Source organism: Canis lupus, chromosome 19, assembly GCF_011100685.1.
Source record: "Canis lupus familiaris isolate Mischka breed German Shepherd chromosome 19, alternate assembly UU_Cfam_GSD_1.0, whole genome shotgun sequence".
Taxonomy (NCBI): domain Eukaryota; kingdom Metazoa; phylum Chordata; class Mammalia; order Carnivora; family Canidae; genus Canis; species Canis lupus.
The window spans coordinates 52,040,352-52,064,003 of record NC_049240.1 but is presented as its reverse complement, the minus strand read 5'-3'; the positions used below and the strand labels follow the sequence as shown (position 1 = coordinate 52,064,003).

At 36.3% G+C, this 23,652-nt stretch overlaps 1 protein-coding gene and 1 non-coding gene across 2 annotated transcripts in view; one reads left to right on the top strand and one right to left on the bottom strand.

Annotated features, from left to right (window-relative positions):
- EPC2 (enhancer of polycomb homolog 2) overlaps window positions 1–23,652 on the bottom strand; it is a 117,924-nt gene that overhangs the window by 70,903 nt on the left and 23,369 nt on the right.
- LOC119864530 lies at window positions 16,775–16,881 on the top strand. The gene has a single exon (XR_005374358.1). It is a non-coding gene; the product is annotated as a U6 spliceosomal RNA (small nuclear RNA).

The window sequence follows — 23,652 nt, the reverse complement described above, 5'->3', positions numbered from 1 at the left end:
GCCTGTGCTTCATACAGTAACAAACGCCAGTGACAAACATACAAAATCCTGGAACTAGGTACCAGAGTTTTCATTTGTCTTTATTGAGGCAAAGGACTGGTAGGAATAATGATGATTCCTTGTTACATGCTGCATTACCATTAGTAAAGTTACTTGGTTTTTAAAAGTATATTAAAAACCAAGTGCTACTTGATTTCTTTTCCATTAAGAAGGCATTCTTTTGACCCACCAACTTCATTAGGAAATTCATCAAAGGCAACATACAAATGGGCAACAATGACTAAATAAAATACTTCTCACGGCATTGTTTATAACATCAAAAAAACCCATAAAGTCTAAGTGGCAATACAGAGTTAGATATATAAATCATGTTTTATACATAAAATGGAACTCTTAGGTAGTAGTAAAAAACAACATAATGCAGACCTTTCTCAACCTGAAAAGATGTTAGAATATATTTTTGAGGTAAGGGACAGGTGGGTGGATGCTGGCTTAGATGTATAAATATAACACATATAAATAACATGTATAAATATAAATGAATATAAGTGTAGAGAAAATAGACTAGAAGAATATAGAATAGAATATACCACAAAATATTTTTTAGGTGGGCCATGTATTTTTCTGTGTGTCTGCTCTCTCATATTTTCCAAATTTTCTATAATGAATCTGTATTATTTTCACAAGTTTAAAAAGTGGTATAAAAGTTTTTCATCTTGGGCAGCCCCGGTGGTGCAGCGGTTTAGCGCAGCCTGAAGCCCAGGGTGTGATCCTGGGGACCCAGGATCAGGTCCCACATCGGGCTCCTTGCATGGAGCCTGCTTCTCCCTCTGCCTGTGTCTCAGCCTCTCTCTCTCTCTCTCTCTCTGCCTGTGTCTCTCATGAATAAATAAATAAAATCTTCAAAAAAAAAAAAAAGTTTTTCGTCTTAAATAGACTCACCACCAAAATACACAAAGTCACTTCCTATGACTCTTACATTCTGAAATATCCTTTTGAAACGTACTGTAGTATACCTAAATATTTTTTGGTGTTTTCCTAGATATTTACATATCTCTGTGCCTTCTGTTTTTCCTGGCAATATATGAGAAACTGTTAAAAGCAAACTAAAAGAAACTAAATAACTTATGGCTTTTAGTCATATGTAAGTACCAAGCACAACCATGCAACGTGCAGGGCAGAATTTTTTTTCTTTTGGAGATGGGTAAACTAATAAGGTTCTCTGGCCACACTGGTAGAAATCAGCAGTGCTGAAATCTGAACCCTTGTTTGTATGTCTCTTTTCCATCTTGCCAAGCTCATGCCCCAACTTGTTGGGTATCAGAATCTATCAATTAAGATAGGCTACATTAAAAAAATACACACACACACCTCAAAAATTATTTATTGGTTTTTTAAAAATTCACATGCAAAACCCCCAGTTAAAGACAGCAGACTAAATGCCTACATTTATCTACTTCACCATCTTACAATAGTAAATTTACCAATAAAGGATTAAGAAATTTATAAAGCCACAGGAACAAAGAGAATGAGAGATGAACCATCAGCACAAACAAACCAGTGTGGCAAAATTCTGGGAGATCAAAATCAAAAGATGAAGTTTTGAATCCCTGCAGAGAAGGAAAAATTAAAAACTGAGTTCATCTGTCCTGCAGAAAACAAGGTAATGGGGATTTTGAAATACTAGCTATAAACAGCCAAAATGAGACAAGCCCTTCTTTGCCTATTCCTCAAAAGCAGATCATTTTACAGAGACAGAAGAGAGCACCATAGAACTAGTAAAACTGTGAGCCACCCTTAACCTACAGAAGTGAAGATAACCTAGAAGTCTATCATTAAAATTTTTTAAAAGATTCAATTATATCTCTAATAATAAATTCTCTCCACTCTGCACTTCAAGAAAAACACAACAAATGAACTTAATGCCCCAAAGAAACCTTTAGAGATATGAAAACACACACACACACACACACACACACACACACACTAAGATCAGAGAAGGAAGGATTTGGGGAAAAAAATGGAAAGAACTCAGGAAAAAGGAAAAAGACAATTATCTCAGAGATGAAGACTGAAATTACTAGTAGCCAAGTGCAAATATACTCCAACAAAAACATGTCACATAAAGGTTTTTTAATGACCAAGAGAATGAAAATGACATAAAGTAAAATGAATAAAAAAAGATGTCAAGGTCAGCCCCGTGGCCCAGCGGTTTAGCGCCTCCTTCAGCCCAGGGTGTGATCCTGGAGACCAGGGATCAGGTCCCACGTCGGGCTCTCTGCGTGGAGCCTGCTTCTCCCTCTGCCTATGTCTCTGCCTCTTTCTCTCTCTGTGTCTGCCATGAATGAATAAATAAAATCTTAAAAAAAAAAAAAATGGCAAGATGTAAAACAAAGAAGGAATGACATTCATATAATTGGAGTCCCTGAGAAAGAGAAAAAAAACAATCCAACAAAACAAATATTCAAAACAACAACCCCCCAAAATACCTGGAAATAATAGATTTGAGTCTACATATCAAAAAGAAGCCCATAAGGGAGCAAGATAGCACACAAAAAACCCACCACCACAGGCACAATCTGACAATGCTCAGTGCAGTAAGGAGAAAACACTCTGCTCACAGCTTCTCTCTAGGGAAGAAAAAGAGAAAAGTAGAATGTACATCCAACATTCCAGCTTTTTGGGAAACCGCCCAAGGGACTAACTTCTGTTTCAGCTAACTCAGAGGGCTGACTGAACCAGCCAGCATTCTTTGGATGCCTACGGAACAAAAGAGAACTCAGTCTCCTTGATGCACCAAAGAAGTTATAGCACTGCAGAGAGACACCAGATGGAGCAAAAGATTACAAACTCCTGGAAAACTAGTAATACTCTTTAATTAGGGAATTACGTGCACATGTCCAGAGAAGATGCAACTCTTCCAGATTTCCCTGCTTGTGCTACTAGAAAAGGTCTTCTGGATATGAAGCCAATTCATAACTAAGAGAGGTGACTGTTTTTTAAAAACACACAAATTAGGGGCACCTAGCTGGCTCAGTCAGAAGAATGACTCTTGATCTTGGGAGTCATGGATTTGAGCCCCACCTGGGTGTCGAGATTACTAAAAAATAAGTAAGTAAATAAATAAATTTTAAAAATAAAATGCACAAATGAAAGCAAAAAACAAGATGCATGGAAACAGGGAAATGTAGCTCAAAGAAACAAATCTCCCAAAAGTAACCCTAAAGAAATGGAGACCTGTGAATTATTTAACAAAGTTTAAAATAATTATCTTTACAAAGTTCAATGTGTTACAAAAAAAAAAAAAAACATAAATAGCTAACTGAAATCAAGGAAGCTGAAACATGAACAAAATGAGAACACCAAGGAAGACAAAGGAATTATCAGAAAGAACTAAGCAGAAATTCTGGAGCTGAAGAGTACAGTAACTAATTGAAAGATCCACCAAAGGGATTCAACTGCATGCTTCACCAAGCAGAGGAAAGAATTAGTGAGATCAAAGAGAAACCATTTGAAATTATTTAGTCAGAGGAACAAAAAGGAGGGAAAAATGAAGAAAACCTAAGAGATTTATATGACACTATTGACAGATCCATATAAACATTATGGAAGCCCCAGAAAGAAAAAAGAGAAAGGAGCAGAGAACTTGTTTTAAGAAATAATGGCTGAAAATTAAATATGAGGAAAGAAGTGGACATCCAAATTCAAAAAGCTCAAGTAACATCAACAAAGATAAACTCAAAAAAAAAAAAAAAAGAAAAAGAAACAAAGATAAACTCAAGGAATCCTACACTAAGACACAAACTATCAACAGTCAAGGACAAAGAATCTTGAAAGTAGCAAGGGAAAAGCAAACCATCATGTATATGGGAACACTTATAAAATTATCAACAATTTCTCATCAGAAATACAAGCCAGAAAGGAGTGGGCCAATAAATTCAACGCATAGAAAGAAAAAAAAAATGCCAACCAAGATACTGTATCTAGAAAACCTGTCCTTCAAAAATGACAAAGGAATAAAGACCTACCCAGATAAAAGATGAGGGAATTCATCTCTATTACACCTGTCTTATAAGAATTGCTAAAAGGAGTCCCTTCAAGTTGAAACAAAAAGACACTAGACAGCAGACAGCAACACAAAAACATTCAAAAACATAAAACTCTGGTAAACGTATACATATAGACTAATACAGAATCTTGGAATACTGTAATGGTGGAACATAAGTCATTTTTGATTCTGGTATAGAACTAAATGGTAAGGGACACCTGGGTAGCTCTGTGGTTGAGGATATGCCTTTGGCTCAGGGCATGATCCCCAGGTTCTGGGATCAAGTCCCACATCAGGCTCCCCATGGGGAGCCTGCTTCTCCCTCTGCCTAAGTCTCTGTGTAATTAATTAATTAATTAGTAACATCAATAATGTGAAACAAAGAAAGAGATGTAAACAATTTAAGCTTTTCTCTGGGACTGAGTTTACCAGTTAAAAGAGACTGTTAAATGACGTTTTCATTTGTCTCAGTATTTTATAAGTTCCCTTGTGATTTCTTTTTTGACCTGCTGGTTGTTTAAAAGAGTGATGTTTGGTTTACACATATTCGTGAATTTTACAGTTTTTCTTTTGCTGATTTCTAGTTTCATTCCACTGTGGTTGGAAAAGATACTTGGTATGATTTCATCCTTCTTAAATTTGATAAAAAGTTGTTTTGTGGCCTAATGTAATCTATCCTGGAGAATGTTCTGTGTGTGCTTGAGAAAATGTATTCTGCTGTTTTGTTTTTTTTTAAGATTTTATTTATTTATTCATGAGAGACACACACAGAGAGAGGCAGAGACAGGCAGAGGGAGAAGCAGGCTCCATGCAGAGAGCCCGACATGGGACTCCATCCTGAGTCTCCAGGATCAGGCCCTGGGCTGACGGCGGTACTAAACCACTGAGCCACCCGGGCTGCCCATATTCTGCTATTGTTGGGTGGAATGTTCTGTATATGTCAACCTCTTGCCAAATTATTGAGAAGGAAAAACTTCCATATTCATTTAACAAAACCAGTATTACCCTGATACCAGGATCAGACAAATACTACAAGGAGGGATGGGGAAAAATGGATTAAGGTGGTCAAAAAGTACAAACTTCCAGTTACAATTTTAATATGTTCTGAGGATCTAACATACAGCATGGTGGCTATAGTTAAAAATACTATACTGTATACTTAAAAATTGCTGAGAGTAACTCTTAAATGTTCTCCAAAAAAGTTAACAGATTTTAACAATAACAGCCCTACTATAAGATCGGCAATCCCACTTTTATGCACATACCCCAAAGAACTGAAAACAGGATTTAGAAGATTTGCATATCCATGTTCTCCACAACAACCAGTGATGGAAGGAATCCAAATGCTTATTGACAAATGAAGGTATAAACAAAATGCGGTATATACATATAATGGTAATATTATTAGTCAGCCTTAAAATGAAGGCAATTGTGACATATGCTCTAACATAGATGAACCTTGAGAGTTATGCTAAGTGAAATAAGCCAGTCCTGGTCACAAAAAGACAAATCCTTTGTGATTTCACTTATAGGATACCTAAAGTAGTCAAATTCTTTATTTTTTTCAAAGATTTTACTTTTAAGTAATCTCTACACCCAATGTGAGGCTTGAACTCACAACCCTGAGATCACGACTTGCATGTTCTACTGACTAAGCCAACCAGGTGCCCTCTAAAGTAGTCGAATTCTTAAAAATAGAGAGTAGAGTGGTGGTTGTCAGGGACTATGTGAGGAGGAAAAAAACTGTTGTTCAGTGGGTAGAGTTGCAATGTTCTAAGATGAAAAAGTGCTAAATATCTGTGGCATAATACTGTGCATAGTTAAAAAACTATTGTACCCTTAAAAATGGCTCAGGTAGCAAACTTTAGGTTATGAAGTCTTCACTACAGCAATAAACAAAAAGCTTATCAAGTACCTGGCAAAAGTAATCCAAAACAACAACCAATTCTGACACATTCCTGAATAAAACTATTTCAAAAATAATGAAAAAATCTTCAGTAATGAAAAATCTTCAATCTTAATCACTACAAATAAATGATCATAATAAAATAATAGTACTGATTATTATAAATTAATGTTATTACAATAAATGAAATGGCAAGAAAACCACTAAAATCAGACTTCAAAAACATCAGTGCAAAACATCAATGAAGCAACATTTTCAGAAACCTCAATGAATGAAAAATATGAGCCAAGGATTTTACAGTCAGCTAAAATGGTCTTAAAGTGAATTTAGTTTTAAAAATATATTTTATTTAAGCCACATCTACTCACCTACAACATTATCATCTCAACAATCAATTCAAAAATGTATGGCTATACTTTACATTTTCCTCCCATATCAGGTCTACAAAATCTAGTGTGTATTTTACATGCATGGAACATATAAATTCAGACTAGCCATATTTCAAGCGCTTAAAAGCCACCAGTGACTACTAGCTACATATTGGATAGTATGGTCCATCTTCACCTTGGCTTCATCCAACCAAGAGATAACTGGTAAACTCTAGTAAAAATTTATACCCACACACCCACAAATCTCTCAAAGATGGGAAGAGAATTAAAGACTAATATACATTCTGTATGTTAGTAAATTGAACACCAATAAAAAATAAATTAACTTAAAAAAATAAAAATAAAAATAAAGACTAATATACAAACATCTCCAAAAAAGTGGAAATAATGCAACTAAGAATGGAAGAAAAAATACAAACCTTCTCAAATATAAAATATAATCTTTTAAAATAAGAGCAAAAAGAGAGGGCCACCTGGTGGCTCAGTCATTTAAGTGGCCAATGATTTCAGTTCATATCAATAAATATCAATGAACTTATCTATAAAAACTAAAAAAATTTCAACTTGTCTGAATTATAAAATGAAAAAATTTTCAACTGGTCTCATAACCCAAGACTCAACTATACAGTGCGTATAAAAGAAACACACACACAAAAATGTGGTTCAGAAAAAGTAAAATTAAAGGAATGAATGCAAGTTTATCAGGTAATGGAAGACAGTAAGAAAAATGAGCAGATCCTAATTATCAGACATGTAGAGTGTAAGTCAAAGAGCATTAAGCATGACCCAAAAACCACAATCACAATAAAGGCTTTTAATACCCACATATCATTCATGCATGTCTGTATCTATAGGTTTTGGACATCCTATATGTATTTAACAAGTTATCTATGCATCAAATAAAACAACCTTTTCATAAAGCAAAGCTACAACATATGCAAGGACTGATTAAAGACACACTAATAGTATTAACTAACTTTAACACATGACTCGCAGCATAAGGTAAGTGAACAAAGAACAGCATGGGCCCAAGCATGGACCTAATTTAGTAAGACAGATCTTATAGCTATATATAAAACTTTATACCCAATGCTCCTTCTTCTCAAATACACAAGCAACTTTGATAAACATGATCATTTATCAGTTAACTAAGAATTTTAAAAAATAGGGTATTATGAAGAGTAGAATAGACAAGGAAAGAAACAATTCTTTGAGCATATCTCTTGTACGGTTCTGAATTTTAAAACCATGTTAATGTTTAACATGCTCTAAAAAATAATTAAAATCAACAAGAATGTGAGGAGAAACCAAAATAGTGCACAAGGAGAAACAAATAAATCTCACTTATTAGAAATGAATATTCATATAGCCACAATGAAGAGAACAGGAAACAAATTTTAAGTTCCTTTGGAACATAATGATTTGAAGCTCATCTGTAAAACTTAGATAATACGCACTTCAAAGAAGTTTTGTAATGATTATTTAAGTTAAAAACGTGTTCACAATAGTTCATGGCACATCTAAGAGCTTCTTTTTATTAAAACACATCACAGAGGTGCAATATTCAAAATACTGGAATTTTAAAAACAGGATAAAAAAATTTAGGAATTTTGACAATTAAAATGCTTTTTTCAACACCCATTCATAACATAAAATTCCCTGAAAGAAATGTCCCCAATCTGGGATGCCTGGGTGGCTCAGTGGTTGAGCGTCTGCCTTTGACTCAGGGCGTGATCTCTGGGTCCAGGATCGAGTTCTGCATCAGGTTCCTTGCGGGGAGACTGCTTCTCCCTCTGCCCGAGTCTCGGCCTCTCCCTCTGTGTCTCTCATGAATAAATAAAATCTTGAAAAAAACAAAAATTCAAAGGAAGTCTGTTACCACTTCTAGCGTACACTTCTCCTAAGATTCTAGTCATAACAATGAAGGAAAAAAAAATACAGGCATGCAGATTGGAAAAGAAGACATAAAATTATTTGTATATGGTATCTTCATATAGGGGAGAAAAATCCTAGGGAATCTCAACAGAGCTCCTAGAACTAAAAAGTGAATTTAACAATATCACAAGTCAGTATTAAACACTCAACTGTATTTCCACATATTGGCAACTGAAATATGAAAATAAAAAGCAATAACATTACAACAGTATCCAAACTACTAAATACTTAAGAGATACAGGCCTAAGAAATAAATGTGTAAAACTTGCAAAACAACATAGAAGGAAGTATATAGCATGTTCATGGACTGGAAGGGTCAACATTATTCCAAGAAACTTTACTTGGGTAAATTTTCCTCCAAATTATCTAAATTTCTAATAAATTCCAATCAAAACCCCAACAAGAGTTTTTTTAAAAAACAGAAATGGAAAATTGATTCTAAAATTCATATAGAAAGGCAAAAGAAAAATAGCCAAAATCACCTTGAAAAAGAATAAATTTGAAGGACACACACAATCTAATTACAAACTAAATCATAAAGCTAAATTAATCAACACTGTCACTAACATAACATATAAAGCAACAGAAAACAACCACACAGAAGTCCAGAAATAGTCGCACACACATATAGAGAATGAATTTTAGACAAAGGTGCCAGCCAATTAATGAGGGAATTAAAGGAGGGTAAGGAGGGCGGGCACCTGGGTGGCTCAGTGGTTGAGTGGCTGCCTTTGGCTCAGGTTATGATCCCAGGGTCCTGGGATTGAGTCTACCATCAGGTTCCCCATGGGGAGCCACTTCTCCCTCTGCCTATGTCTCTACCTCTCTCTTTGTGTCTCTCATGAATAAATACAATCTTTAAAAATAATAATGATGATGATAATAAACAACCAACCGAATTTTTTAACAAATTCAGTCAATGATTTAAACAGACATTTCACAAAATATAATAAGGACCAGTAACTACTTGAAAAGATGTTCAACAACTTAAAAAAAAAAAAAAAAAAAAGATGCTCAATAACTTTACATCTGGAAAATGCAAAGTAAATCCACAGGTTTTGACTACATAATCACAAACTGACTAAAATTAAGAAACTGACAACACCAACTGTTGGTGTGTCACTGGAAAACTACTGGGCAGTTTCTCATGAAGTAAATAAATACATGCTTATCATAGGGCACCTGAGTGGCTCAGTCTGTTAAGCATCAGACTCTTGATTTCAGCTCAGGTCATGATCTGAGTCAGCTTGAGATTATCTCTCTCCCTCTGCCCTCCCCAACAAGTACTCTCTCTCTCTCTCAAATAAATAACTTAAAAAAATACGTACTTCTCACATCACCCAGCAATCCTGCTAAATAAGTATGCACCCAAGAATTGAAATGCATCTCCACAAATAACTTGCACAGGGATGTTAGCTGCTACTTTACTTACAACAGCCAAAAATTAGAAACAATACAAATGTGAGTTAACAGGTAAACAGACAAAGTGAATACATTCATTCATTAGAACGTTACTCAGGTAAAAAATAATAATAATAAAAAGGGATGAAACTAATGATATGCACAATGATCTTTTTTAATTAAAGATTTATTCATGAGAGACACACACACACAGAGAGGCAGAGACAGGTAGAGGGAGAGAAGCAGGCTCCCTGCAGGGAGCCTGATGCGGGACTCGATCCCAGATCCTGAGATCACGTCCTGAACAGAAGGCAGACAACTGCTGAGCCACCCAAGCATCCGGTCACAATGATGTATCTTGAAAGTATACTGAGGAGAAAGGGGAACCCTCTTATACTGCTGTTAGGAATGAAAGCTGGTATAGTAACTCTGGTAAACAGTATGGAGCTTCCTCACAAAGTTAAAAATACAGCTACCCTATTATCCAACAATTGCACTACTAGGTATCTCCCCAAAAGATATAAACATAGTGATCTGAAGAGGCACCTGCACCTCAAAGTCCACAACAGCCAAACTATGGAAAGGAGCCCAGATGTCCACTGGCAGATGAATGGATAAAGAAGATGTGTATATTTTCTCTCTCTCTCTCTCTCACACACACACACACAGGAATATTACTCAGCCATCAAAAATGAAATCGGCAACAATGTGGATGGAAATAGGTGGTATGCTAAAGGAAATAATTCTATCAGAGAAAGACAAATACCACATGATTTCACTTTTTTTTTTTTTTAAGATTTATTTATTCATTCATTCAGAGAGAGCGAAGAGAGAGGCAGAGACACAGGCAGAGGGAGAAGCAGGCTCCATGCAGGAAGCCCAATGTGGGACTCGATCCCCGGTCTCCAGGATCACACCCCAGCCTGCAGGCTGCGCTAAACCGCTGTGCCACCGGGGTTGGTTGCCCACATGATTTCACTTCTATGTGGAATTTAAGAAACAAAATGGAGGCTCACGGGGGAAGGGAGGGAAAAATAGTTCGAGACAGAATCAGACAGAAAGACAAACCATAAGAGACTCTTAACTGTAGGAAGTAAACTGAGGGTTGCCAGAGGGGGAGGGGGTGGTGGGAAGATAGTGTAACTGGGTGATGGACATTACGGAGGGCAAGAGATGTGATGAGAACTGGGTGTTGTATGCAACTGATGAATCACTAAACACTACCACTGAAACTAACGATATATGTTAATTAATGGATTTTATATTAAAAAAATTTTTTTAAATGAGTCCACTTTAGGGAAGGAGTTTGGAGGATGGGCAAAAAACTAGGTGAAGGGGATACAAGGTACAAATTTCCAGTTACATAATATGTAAGTCACAGAGATGAAAAGTACAGCATGGGGAATATAAAAATATTATAATAACATTACTTGGTGACTATGACTTCCCATGTTGTACACTGAATAATAATGTATGGGATTGTGGAGTCACTATGTTGTACACCTGAAACTAATATAACATTGTGGGTCAACTGTACTTGAATAAAAATTTTGGGATGCCTGGGTGGCTCAGCGGCTGAGCATCTGCCTTCAGCCCAGGGCATGATCCTGGAATCCCGGGATCAAGTCGCCACGTCGGGCTCCCTGCAGGGAAGCCTGCTTCTCCCTCTGTCTGTGTCTCTGCCTTTCTCTGTGTCTCTCATGAATAAATAAATAAAATCTTTAAAAAAATGAATAAAAATTTCTTGAAGTCCAAAAAAATGCATAGAGAAATAACCAGACACAAAACTAATATACAGTGATCAAATCAGATCATTAGTTCATTGAAATGGGGGTGGAGGATATGACTGCAAAAAGGGTTAAAGGGGACTTTTGTGGGGAATGAAAATGTTCTACTTATTGTTTGGAATGGTGATTACACAGATAATTTGTTTTTAAAAATAAAGAAACCACACACAAATGTTTTATACTATATGTAAATTACACTTCAATAAAGTTGATTTTTATTTATTTTTTTAAAGATTTTCTTTATTCATGAGAGAGACACAGAGAGAGAGAGGCAGAGACACAGGCAGAGGGAGAAGCAGGCTCCACGCAGGGAGCCCGACATGGGACTCAATCCTGGGTCTCCAGGATCACACCCTGGGCCAAAGGCAGGCGCCAAACCGCTGAGCCACCCGGGCTGCCCTAAAGTTGATTTTTAAAAGGAAGAAAAGGGGTGGCTGGCAGGCTTAGCCAGTAGAACATGATCTCCGGGTCATGAGTTCAAGCATGACATTGGGCATATAGCCTACCTAAAGTTTAAAAAAGAAGAGGAAGAAGAGGAAGAAGAAGAAGAAAAAAAATAACATGATGAAACAAAGAGTTGATGTAAACAAAACATGCTGGAAAGACAATATTTACAATGCTGGTAAAATTGTGATGAGTAAAACCGACACTTTCAAGAATGAGTGCTAGTCAATGTGTTAAAGTGTAAATTGGTATAATCTGGAAAACAGTTTGATAAGATGTTTCTAAGCTTTAAATACATTGCCATGTAAGACTTCTTGAAAAATAATGACATCTGAAAATATTTATGCATTAAGTAGAAAAAGCAGAAAATAAAACCATATACTGAAGATAATCTCAAATATATTAAGGTACATAGAATGTTAAGATGCTAGCATGAGGGGAATCTCTGGGAGGCTCAGCAGTTGAGCATCTGCCTTCAGCTCAGGGCGTGACCCCAGGGTCCCGGGATCGAGTCCCACATCGGGACCCCCACATGGGAGCCTACTTCTCCCTCTGCCTGTGTCTCTGCCTCTCTCTGTGTGTCTCTCATGAATAAATAAAATCTTGAAAAAAACCCAAAAAGATGCTGCCCTGAGGGCACCTGGATGGCTCAGTCAGTTAAGTGTCTGCCTTCAGTTGAGTGAGGTCAGGATGCCAGGGTCCTGAGCCAGGTCAGGCTACTCTCTTCCTCTCTCTTCCTCCTGCTCATGTTCATGCGTGCTCGCTCGCATGCTCTCTCTTTCCACCCCCTCGCTCAAATAAATAGAAACATTTTTAAAAAGATGATAGAATGAATAAATGTAGAATTTTAAAAAAGGCTAGTAAGAAATGTGCCTATGGAAAAAACAAAAACAAAAACAAAAAAAAAGAAATGTGCCTATGTATTAACTAGTGAAACTATAGATGGTCTCTAATTTTCTCCTCTACATTTTCTACAATTTACTCAAATAGTATGTATTACAAAAAGCAATCAGTGTCAATCTTTAAAACTACTGATCAGGGATCCCTGGGTGGCGCAGCGGTTTGGCACCTGCCTTTGGCCCAGGGCACGATCCTGGAGACTCAGGATCGAATCCCATGTCGGGCTCCCGGTGCATGGAGCCTGCTTCTCCCTCTGCCTGTGTCTCTGCCTTTCTCTCCCTCTCTCTGTGTGACTATCATAAATAAATAAAAATTTAAAAAAATAAAAAATAAAAAAATAAAAAATAAAACTACTGATCAGGGGACGTCTGGGTGGTTCAGTGGTTGACTGTCTGCCTTTGGCTCGGCTCCTGATCCTGGGGTCCTGGGATCAAGTCCCACATTGGGCTCCCCTAGAAGAGCCTGCTTCTTCCCTCTGTCTGTGTCTCTGCCCCTCTCTCTGGGTCTCTCATGAATAAATAAATAAAATATTTTTTAAAATAAAACTACTGATCAGGTATCTCTTCCACAATCAAAAGAAGACAGAGATGGAGGAAGACAAAAGAAAAAAGATTCCAGATAAGTAATTTTCTTATTCTAATTAAACTTGCTTCTCTTCTAGTACTTTTTAAATCTGATTCTCAGTCCTGGCAGCATATTAAAGTCCCCTGGAAACGCCAAAAATGGACTACATGAGAGAAAATAGTTAAAAAGATTCAGCAGCTGACTTCCACACCAACAAAGATGAAAGGCATACAGTGGAATATTAATCAGCTATGAAAAAGAATGAAGTACTACAACATGCATGAATCTTTAAAACACTGTACAATGTGAAAGTGAAAGTCATCAGATATAAAAGGCCACATACTATTTAATTCCATTTACAGGAAATGTCCAGATATAGGCAAATCCACAGAGAAATTAAGTGTGTAAGTGGTTGTCAGGGAGTGGCAGAGGTTGTAGGATGGAAAATGACTAAGGTATGGGATTTCTTTTTAGGGTGATGGAAATGTTCCGGAACAATATAGTTATGATGTTGATAACTATATATGAATATAGTAAAAACCACTAAATTGCACACTTTAATATGGTGAATTACATTATATGAATTTTAGTTTTTAGTAATTGCAAGGGAACCTGAGTGGCTCAGGTCATGATACTAGGGTCCTGGAATGGAGCTCCACATCAGGCTTCCTGCTCAGTGAGGAGCCTGCTTCTCCCTCTGCCATTCCCCCTGCTTGTGTACACGTGGTGTCTCTCTCTCTCTCAAATAAAATCTTTTAAATTGCAAATAAATAAAGAGGTGAAGTAACAAGGAATGAATTCACCCTTCTATACCTGAAGCAACAAAAAAGTCTGAAGAGAGTTGAAACAATGGTTTTCCAAATACTGGACAGTAGGCAATGAAGGACAACGAATATTTAAAAGTAAACAAGGGGGCAGCCCCTGTGGTGCAGCGGTTTAGTGCCGCCTGCAGCCCAGGGCGTGATCCTGGAGACCCTGGATCGAGTCCCACGTCAGGCTCTCTGTATGATGCCTGCTTCTCCCTCTGCCTGTGTCTTTGTGAATAAATAAATAAAATCTTTAAAAATAAATAAATAAATAAAAGTAAAACAAAACAAACAGTCCCTACAATTGCCTCAGCTTACTATCCTGGAAAAGTTTCTATGCCATGGAGCATGAAAGAGAAGTAAGACAGAGCCTAGAAGACTTCATGAATTGAAGAGACAGAAACAAGAGTCTAAGAAAATGAAAGCATCTAAGCTTCATAAGACAGAGTACCAAAAGGGAAGGTTCTGCAGAGACAACCCAGGAGATCTGCAGTTCTCTGTAGTATTCAGCATAGTACTCATCAGCACATTGTGAATAAACTACCTAACACTGGAGAAAGAACTATCTATCCCCCAAAGGATTCAAAGGAAAAATGCCTGTCAGGGCCAAGAAGAGCACCTGTTCCCACCAACTAGGCTAGAGAAAAAGACATGCTACACATAGGGGAACAAGGTAAGTATGACACAGAATTTCTCATCAGAAACAATGCAAGTGGGGGCACCTAGGTAGCTCAATCGGTTAAGCATCTGCCTTCAATTCAGGTCATGATCTTGAGGACCTGGGACTGAGCCCCATGTTGGGCTTCCTCTCAGCAGAGAGTCTGCTTCTCCCTCTCCCCTCAACCTCCTCTTGTGCATGCTACCTCAAATAAATAAATAAAATCTTTTAAAAAGAGAGGCAGAGAGAAACAATGCAACTGAGAAGACTGGAACACCATTTTTTAAATAGTGGAAGAAAAAAGTGTCAAGTTAGAATTCTATATCCAGCAAAAATATTTTCAAAAACAAAGCTGACATTAGAGATTAAAGATCTGTTATACAATAATGCACATATAGTTAGCAATATTGTAACTTACTTACATCTATAAACCGTTAAAAGGGTAAATTTGTTATGTGCCTTACCACACACAAAAACAGAGAAAGAACATTTTTAGACATGTAAAAGCTGAAGTACTCATCACCAGCAGGCCCACAATACAAGAAATGATAAGAGAAATCCTTTTGGAAAAAGGAAGATGATACCTGATGAAGTCTGGATATAAAACAAACTGATGGAAAGGAGTAATCATAAGGATAAATACCTAATCTTTCTCTTTTCATTTTAAAGTATTTGAAAAATAACTGCTGTCTAAGTAAAAATAATAAGAATGTGTTATAGGATTTATTACAAGTGTAAAATGTATAGAAACAATAGCATAAGGTTTGGGCAGGGAGAAATGGAAATACACTATCATAAGGTTCTTACACTGTACAATACACTGTATGTGTATCACTTGAAGATTGTGATAAACTAAAGATATACAGCTAATTGCCTAATGATGACTCAACTTAGAATTGTTTCACTTTACAACGGTTTGAAAATGATATGCACTCAGTAGAAACCATACTTCAAAATTTGAATCTTGATCTTTTCCTAGCTAGCAATATGTGGTACAATGCCCTCTTGTAATGCTGAGCAGAAGCAATGAGCTAGGGATGCCTGGGTGGCTTAGCGGTTGGGCGTCTGCCTTTGGCTCAGGGCGTGATCCCGGGTCTGGGGACCCAGTCCCGCATCAGGCTCCCCACAGGGAGCCTGTTTCTCTCTCAGTCTATGTCTCTGCCTCTCTGTGTGTCTCTCATGAATAAATTTTAAAAATCTTTAATAAAGAATAAAATTAAAAAAGCAGTGAGCTACAGCTCCCAGTCTATCATACAATCATGACAGTGAACAGCCCATACATTTGCAACCATTCTGTACCCATACAACAATTCTGTTTTTCACTTTCAGTACAGTATTCAGTAAATTACATGAAATATTCAAAACTTGACTATAAAAGACTTTGTGCTAGTTGACTTTGCCCAACTATAGGCTAATATAAGTGTTCTGAGTTCAGGTTTTAGGCTAAACCATGATGTTCAGATTAGATACATTAAATACATTTTGACTTACAATATTTTCAACTTACAATGAGTTTATTGAGACATAACCTCATTGCAAGTCAAGAAAGATCTGTATATCGTAAACTATAAATCAGAATTTCTCAATCTTGGCACTAATGACAATCTGGGCAAGGTAAGTCTTTGTTGTGGGAGGCTGCCTTGTGCATTGGAGGATGTTTAGCAGCACCCCTGACTTCTACCCATGATATGTTGGTAACACACCCCACCTGCTACAGTATGAAAATAAAAAATGTTTCCAAATGTCCCCTGGGAAATAAATCAGACTCTTCCGACAACCATGCCCTGTATCAATCACTTAAACAAAAGACAAAAAAAAAAGTTACAGCAAATAAGCCCAAAACAGATAAAACAGAATCATTAAAAAAAAAAAAAAAAAAAAATTCCAAAAGAAGGCAGAATAAGAGAGAAAGAAAACAACCAGAAGAAACAAAATAGTGCTTGCTTTGGTAGCACATACACTAACACTGGAATAATACAGAGAAGATTAGCACGGCCCCTGCACAAGGATGACATACAAATTTATGAAGTGTTCAGTATTTTTTAGGGGCGCCTGGCTAGCTCAGTTGGGAGAGCATGCAACTTTTGATGTAGGGGTTATAAATTTAAGCCACATACTGGGTACAGAGCCTACTGAAAAAAGAAAAACAGAAAACAGCAGATGACAGAGTGAAACCTAACGAAACCTAACAAAAACCATATTAAATCTTACTGAACTAGGAATAGAGGGGTGTGTCAATTCCACAAAGACTATCTACAAAACATCTATAGCTAACATCATAGTTAACGGTGGGAAACTTGAAGCTTTCCCACCAAGTAAGTTACAAAGCTAGAATGTCCCTTCATCACTTTGTTTCATCATCATACCGAAAGTTCTAGCTAGTAAAATAAGACATGAAAAGGAAATAAAAAGTATACAGACTGGGAGGAAAAAAAAGACAAAACTTTGTTTACAGATATTATGATCATCTATGCAGAAAATCTGAAGGAAATGACAAAATATTCCTCAAACTAGTAAGTGATTATAATAACAAGGCTGCGAGATTCAAGGCTAAAACACAAAAGTAAATCACTTTCCTACATACCAACAAAGAATAAGTAGAATTTGAAACTAAAAATACAATAGTTTATTTACCATAGTATTTCCAAAATGAAATACTTAGGTGTAAATCTAACAAGTATGTACAATATCTTGAGGGAAAACTACAAAGTTCTGAAAAACAAATGCAGAGAAAAACTAAATAAATAAATATTTCATGTTCATGGATAAGAAAACTCAGTAAGTCTTCAACAAGGTGTACCTGGTTTGCAGTCAGTTAAGCGTGTGACTCGGTTTCAGTTCAGGTCATGATCTCAGGATAGTGAAACTGAGCGCTGCCACCTCAAGCTCTGCGCTCAGCACAGAGTCTGCCTAGGACTCTCTCTCCCACTCTTGCTGTCCCTCCCCACCATGATCATGCTCTCATAAATAAATAAACAAACAAACAAACAAATAAATAAGATTTTTAAAGTCTTCTACAAATGGTGCTTGAAAAACTGTGGGCAAAAAAAACAACTATGGGCATCCACATGCTAAATTATAAACCTAGACACAGGTCTTACAACTTTACAAAACTTAATACAAAATGGATCATAAACCTAAATGTAAAATACCAAAATTCCTATAAAACAACACAAAAGAAAATCTAGGTGACTTTAGGTATGGCAAAGACTTTTTATTTTATATTTTTAAGATTTTATCTCTTTATTTGAAAGAGAAAGAGAGCACAGTGGGGAAGAGCAGAGGAAGAGGGAAAAGCCCTGGGATCAGGACCTGAGTCCAAGGCAGACACTCAATGGACTGAGCCAACAGGCACCCTGGCAATGACTTTTTAAATACAACACCAAAGACACCAGTCATGAAAGAAACTGGTAAATTAGACTTCATCAAAATTAAAAACTTCTGTGGAAAAAAAAAACACTTAAGATAAAAAAAAGTGCAAAGATAAGCCACAGACTGAGGAAAAGAACCTGATAAAGGACTGTTATCCAAAACATACAAAGAACTCTTAAAACTCAACAATAAGAAAACACGCAACCTGATTAAAAAATGGGCAAAAGACCTTAACACACAATTTATCAAAATAGATATACACATGGCAAATAAATATATGAAAAAAAATGCTCCATATGGCTTATCAGGAGGGAAAAGCAAATTAAAATGGGATACCACTGCACATCCATTAGAGAGCCGAAATTCAGAACACTGACAACATTAAATGGTGGCAAGTATGTACAGTAACAAGAATTCTCATTCATTACTGGTGGTGATGCAAAATGGTAAGGGCCACTTTAGAAAAGTTTGGCAGTTTCTTATCAAATTAAACATTCTCTTAGCATATACTCCAACAACTGCACCCTTGATACTTAAGCAAAGGAGCTGAAAACTTGTGACCAAATAAAAATCTGCCCATGGGTATTTACAGCAGCTTTATTCATAATTATCAAAATTTGAAAGAATCAAGATGTCGGGCAGCCCGGGTAGCTCAGCGGTTTAGCGCCACCTTCAGTCCAGGTCGTGATCCTGGAGACCTGGGATCGGGTCCCATGCTGGGCTTCCTGCGTGAAGCCTGCTTCTTTCTCCCTCTGCCTGTGTCTCTGCCTCTCTCTCTCTCTCTGTGTCTCGAATGAATGAATAAATAAAATCTTAAAAAAAAAAAAAAATCAAGATGTCCTTTAGGCAGTGAGTAGATAAACATTGGCACATCCAGACAACAGGATATATTATTCAGTGCTAAACAGAAATGAGCTATCAAGCCATGAAAGGCCATGGAGGAACCTTAAATGCATACTAGTAAGTGAAAGAAGCCAATTTGAAAAGGCTAGAACTGTAGGATTCCAACTAAATGATGTTTTGCAAATACAAAAATAGAGACAGTAAAAAGATCAGTGGCTGTGGAGGTATTGATAAACAGGTGGAACACAAAGGGCACTGAAAATAACTGTGTATCACACACACAGTAATGACAGATACATGTCATACATTTGTTTGAATCCATAGAATGCTAATATAAACTATGGACTTTGGGGGTTATAATTTGTCAATGTAAGTCCACTAATTGTAACACTCATGGGGAATGCTGATGATGGGGGAGGCTATGTATGTGTAAAGAGAGGGGATATATGGGAAATCTCTGTACATTCCCCTCAATTTTGCTGTGAACCTAAAGCTGTTCTAAAAGTGTAAAATCTTACCCCAAAGATACATATGCAGTGAAACAAACACCAGAACACCTGCACCCCAATGTTTATAGCAGCAATGTCCACAACAGCCAAACTGTGGAAGGAGCCTCGGTGCCCATCGAAAGACAATGGATAAAGAAGCTGTGGTATATGTATAAAATGGGATATTACTCAGCCATTAGAAATGACAAATACCCACCATTTGCTTTGACGTGGATGGGACTGGAGGGTATTATGCTGAGTAAAGTAAGTCAACTGGAGAAGGACACACATTATATGGTCTCATTCATTTGGGGAATATAAAAAAATAGTGAAAGGGATTAAAGTGGAAAGGAGAGAAAATAAGTGGGAAAATGAGAGAGGGAAACAGAACATGAGAGACCCCTAACTCTGGGAAACGTACAAGGGGTAGTGGAAGGGGAGGTGGGCGGGGGTTAGGGTGACTGGGTGATGGGCACTGAGGGGGGCACTTGGCGGGATGAGCATTGGGTGATATGCTATATCAGTATGGCTTCTAGCCATACTGATTAGGGATATGCTATATGTTGGCAAATTGAACTCCAAACAAAAAAGTTAAAAAATAAAAAAATAAGGGGTGCCTGGGTGGCTCAGCAGTTGAGCATCTGCCTTCAGCTCAGGGTGTGATCCTGGGGTCCCTTGATCGAGTCCCACATCAGGCTCCCTGCATGGAGCCTGGTTCTGTCTCTGCCTTTCTCTCTCTGTGTCTCTCATGGTAAATAGATAAAATCTTTTTTTAAAAAATTAAATTAAAATTAAAAAAAATAAAAAATAAAAAGTGTAAAATCTTAATTAAATGCAAATGATGTCAACACCACTGTTAAGACAGAGACTATGAGACTAGATAAAAACAAGTAAATCCTTATTATAAGCTGCCTTTGAATTGCAGCTTGAATACGAAGAAACACATTTTGAATATAGATTTAAATAGGCTAGAACCTAAAAAAATATATATATACTGCGTTAACACTAGTCAAAAAGACTTTGTGTGACCATATTGGCATGCAACATAGATTTCAGAACAAAGAATATCACCAAGGGTTTATTTCATTGAGGCCCCTGGCCGGTTTAGTTGTTAATAGCATGTGGCTCTTGATCTTGGGGTCATGAGTTCAAGTCCCATGTTAGGTGCAGACATTACTAAACATACTAAAGAAAAGTTTATTTCATCATATTTAAAGAAATCAGTCAGCAGGACATAACAATCCTACTCATTTATGTATTCAATAACAAAGCTTCAAGATACATGAAACAAAAACCAGTATAATTTCAAAAGTAAACAGACAAACCCACAATTACAGAGATTTTAATACCATACTCTCAATGATTGATAAAACAAATAGAGAATCAGCAAAGATACTGTAAACTATAACACTAACAGCTAACTTAACCTGATTTTTACAGAATGCTCCATCCAACAAAGGCAGCACACACCTTCTTTTCATGTTCACAGGAATCATTTACCAAGACAGAACATACTCTGAAAAGCATATTACAAATTTCAAAAAAGTCTACAATTCAAAGAAAGAAAGAAAAGAAAAGAAAGAAAAGAAAAGAAAAAAGAAAAATGAAATTCCTAACAGAAAGATCTCTGTAAAACCACTAAGTATCTGGAAACTAAGTAACATATTTCTAAATAACCCCAGGGTCAAAGAAGAAATCAAAAGAGAAATTAGTATCTTAAAATGAATGAAAATTAAAACAAAAAGTTGCAAGATACACTAAAACAGCACCTAGGAGGAAAGGTACTGCACTCAATACTTATATTAAAATAAAGGTCTCAAATCAATGACCTTAACTTCCACCCTAAGCAGCTAGAAAAAGAGCAAATTAAACCCAAGTAAGTAGAAAAAAGGAAATGATCAAAATCAAAGTGGAAATCAATGAAACCTAAACAAAACCTACTGAGAAAAACTGATTAAACCAAAAGCTAGTTCTTTAACAAAATCAATAGAATTGATAAACTTCTAGCCATACTGATTAGGGAAAAAGTGGGAAGACACAAACGACCAATGTCAGGAGCAAGAGAGGAGACATCACCTTAGAGAGTATTATGAACTTCTTATCAATAAACTCATCAATAAAGTGAAAAGGACAAACTCCTTGAAACAAACTTTTACCAAAGCCCACTCAGAAAGAACAGAAACTGAACTATAGTTAAAAATCCTTCATACAAAGAAAACTCCAGGGACAGATGGCTTCATTGGCAAATTCTACAAAATATTTGAGGAGAAAATAATACCAACTCTGTGCAAATTTTTCGGTAATACTAAAGTGTTAGGAATACTTCCCAATTCATTTTATGAAGCCAGTATTATTCTGATACCAGTTAACAGAAAAAGACATTACAGGAGAAGAGAACTACAGACAAATATCCCTTGTGAACATAGATGCAATCATCCTAAATAAAAATTTAGCAAATAGAATCCAACATGCTAAAAGAATAAAACATAACCAAATGAGGTTTATCCCAGGAATGCAACATTTCACCAGATTGATTCTTTAAAAAGCCATGATCATTTCTATACACAGAAAAAGCATTTGCAAAATCCAACATCTTTTTAAAACTTCTCAGAAAACCAAAAATATAAAAAGGAATTTCTTCAATCTGATAAAGGGGAATCTACCAAAAACAAAAGTCCCATCATACTTAAGTGAAATACCGAATGCTTCTCTCCTAAAATTAGGAAGATACTCTAAATATGGTCTTTGTAAGTAAAGTGATATGTTTTTCGTTAATTTTTGGCTCCCAAAGAAATACATCAGCTTTAGCTAAAAATCAATAAACAGGCACATTACTAAGGTTCTTTTTTTTCTATAGAACTGGACTTAAAGGCATTTATCAACTAAACAGATAAATATCTATTTGCATAAATTCCTTTTAGAATTTAATAACACAGTAAAGACTTTTCTCTTCTGAAAAACAGCTGTGTTAAATTTTCAATGAATAAGAACTGAATCACCCATAGCTTCTCTATCTTAACTGCCTGTGGGGATATGAAGAAGAAAGGGGGTGAGGAGACTTTAATGGCCAGATAACTGCTATCTTACAACAGAAATGTAAAAGTGAGAGCAATCTTATTGTATACAAATATCTTTTCATACTCATTTTAATTCTAAAATACCTGACTTACAAATCAACTTTTGGAAAACAATTCAATTAGAAGTTACATAACACTAATGACTTCCACTTCATAAAGTTAGCAAATGTTTACTCTTTCGTTATCTAATTGTTGCTTTTCTGAAAACTTGTTTTAAATTGAGAATAGCCCAATGCTGATTAAAACCATGACCTTCAACATAATTGAGGAAGGTGACAGTAACATCAATGGCTGGCCTGCTCTTAAGTATCCAAGCAACAACAGAAATAAGCAATAGTAGAGAAAATTCAGAACAGTAAGCAAAATAAATCATTAACACAAAGCTTTAAAAAGCATTATTTGATATCCGGCTAATTTGTCTAGTGATTAACAAAGTCATTTCTGATATTATTTTGCATTTCTTAAATAGTAACAGGAGAGAGAGAGCACTCTTACAAAAAATGTCAAGATGGCTGTATGTGAAAACCACCAAGAATTAGATCACTTGTTATGCAAAGTAAAAATAAGAACATTAAAAAAAAAAAAAAAGGTAGCAAATGGATTCATTCACCCAAGAAATGACACAAAATGAAAATTAATCTCACCCACAAAAAAACTGTGCCAGGCAACAGAATTCCATACTTGAAAAAATGCTTGGGAAGCAATTCCTCCAGAAACTACAAAATTTGAAATAGGCAACAGACAAAAACACTTTACTGCCATAAGTAAAAATCACTATGAAAGAAGTAATCATTGTGGTGGGGGCACAGAATACACTTATCAATATCACCTATCAGACTTAAAAACATCCAGCATCTCCCAGACCCATTTGAGAATTTTATATAAGCATATCAAAACCCTCAGATGTTACAGAAAAAAAAAAAAAAGATTGAGAACTACTGCTTCAAACCAGAGCTTCTGAAATTTTAATGTGCATTTGAACCACCTAGCGATCTTTTTAAAATGCATGTTTTTGATTCAACAGGTGGGACTTA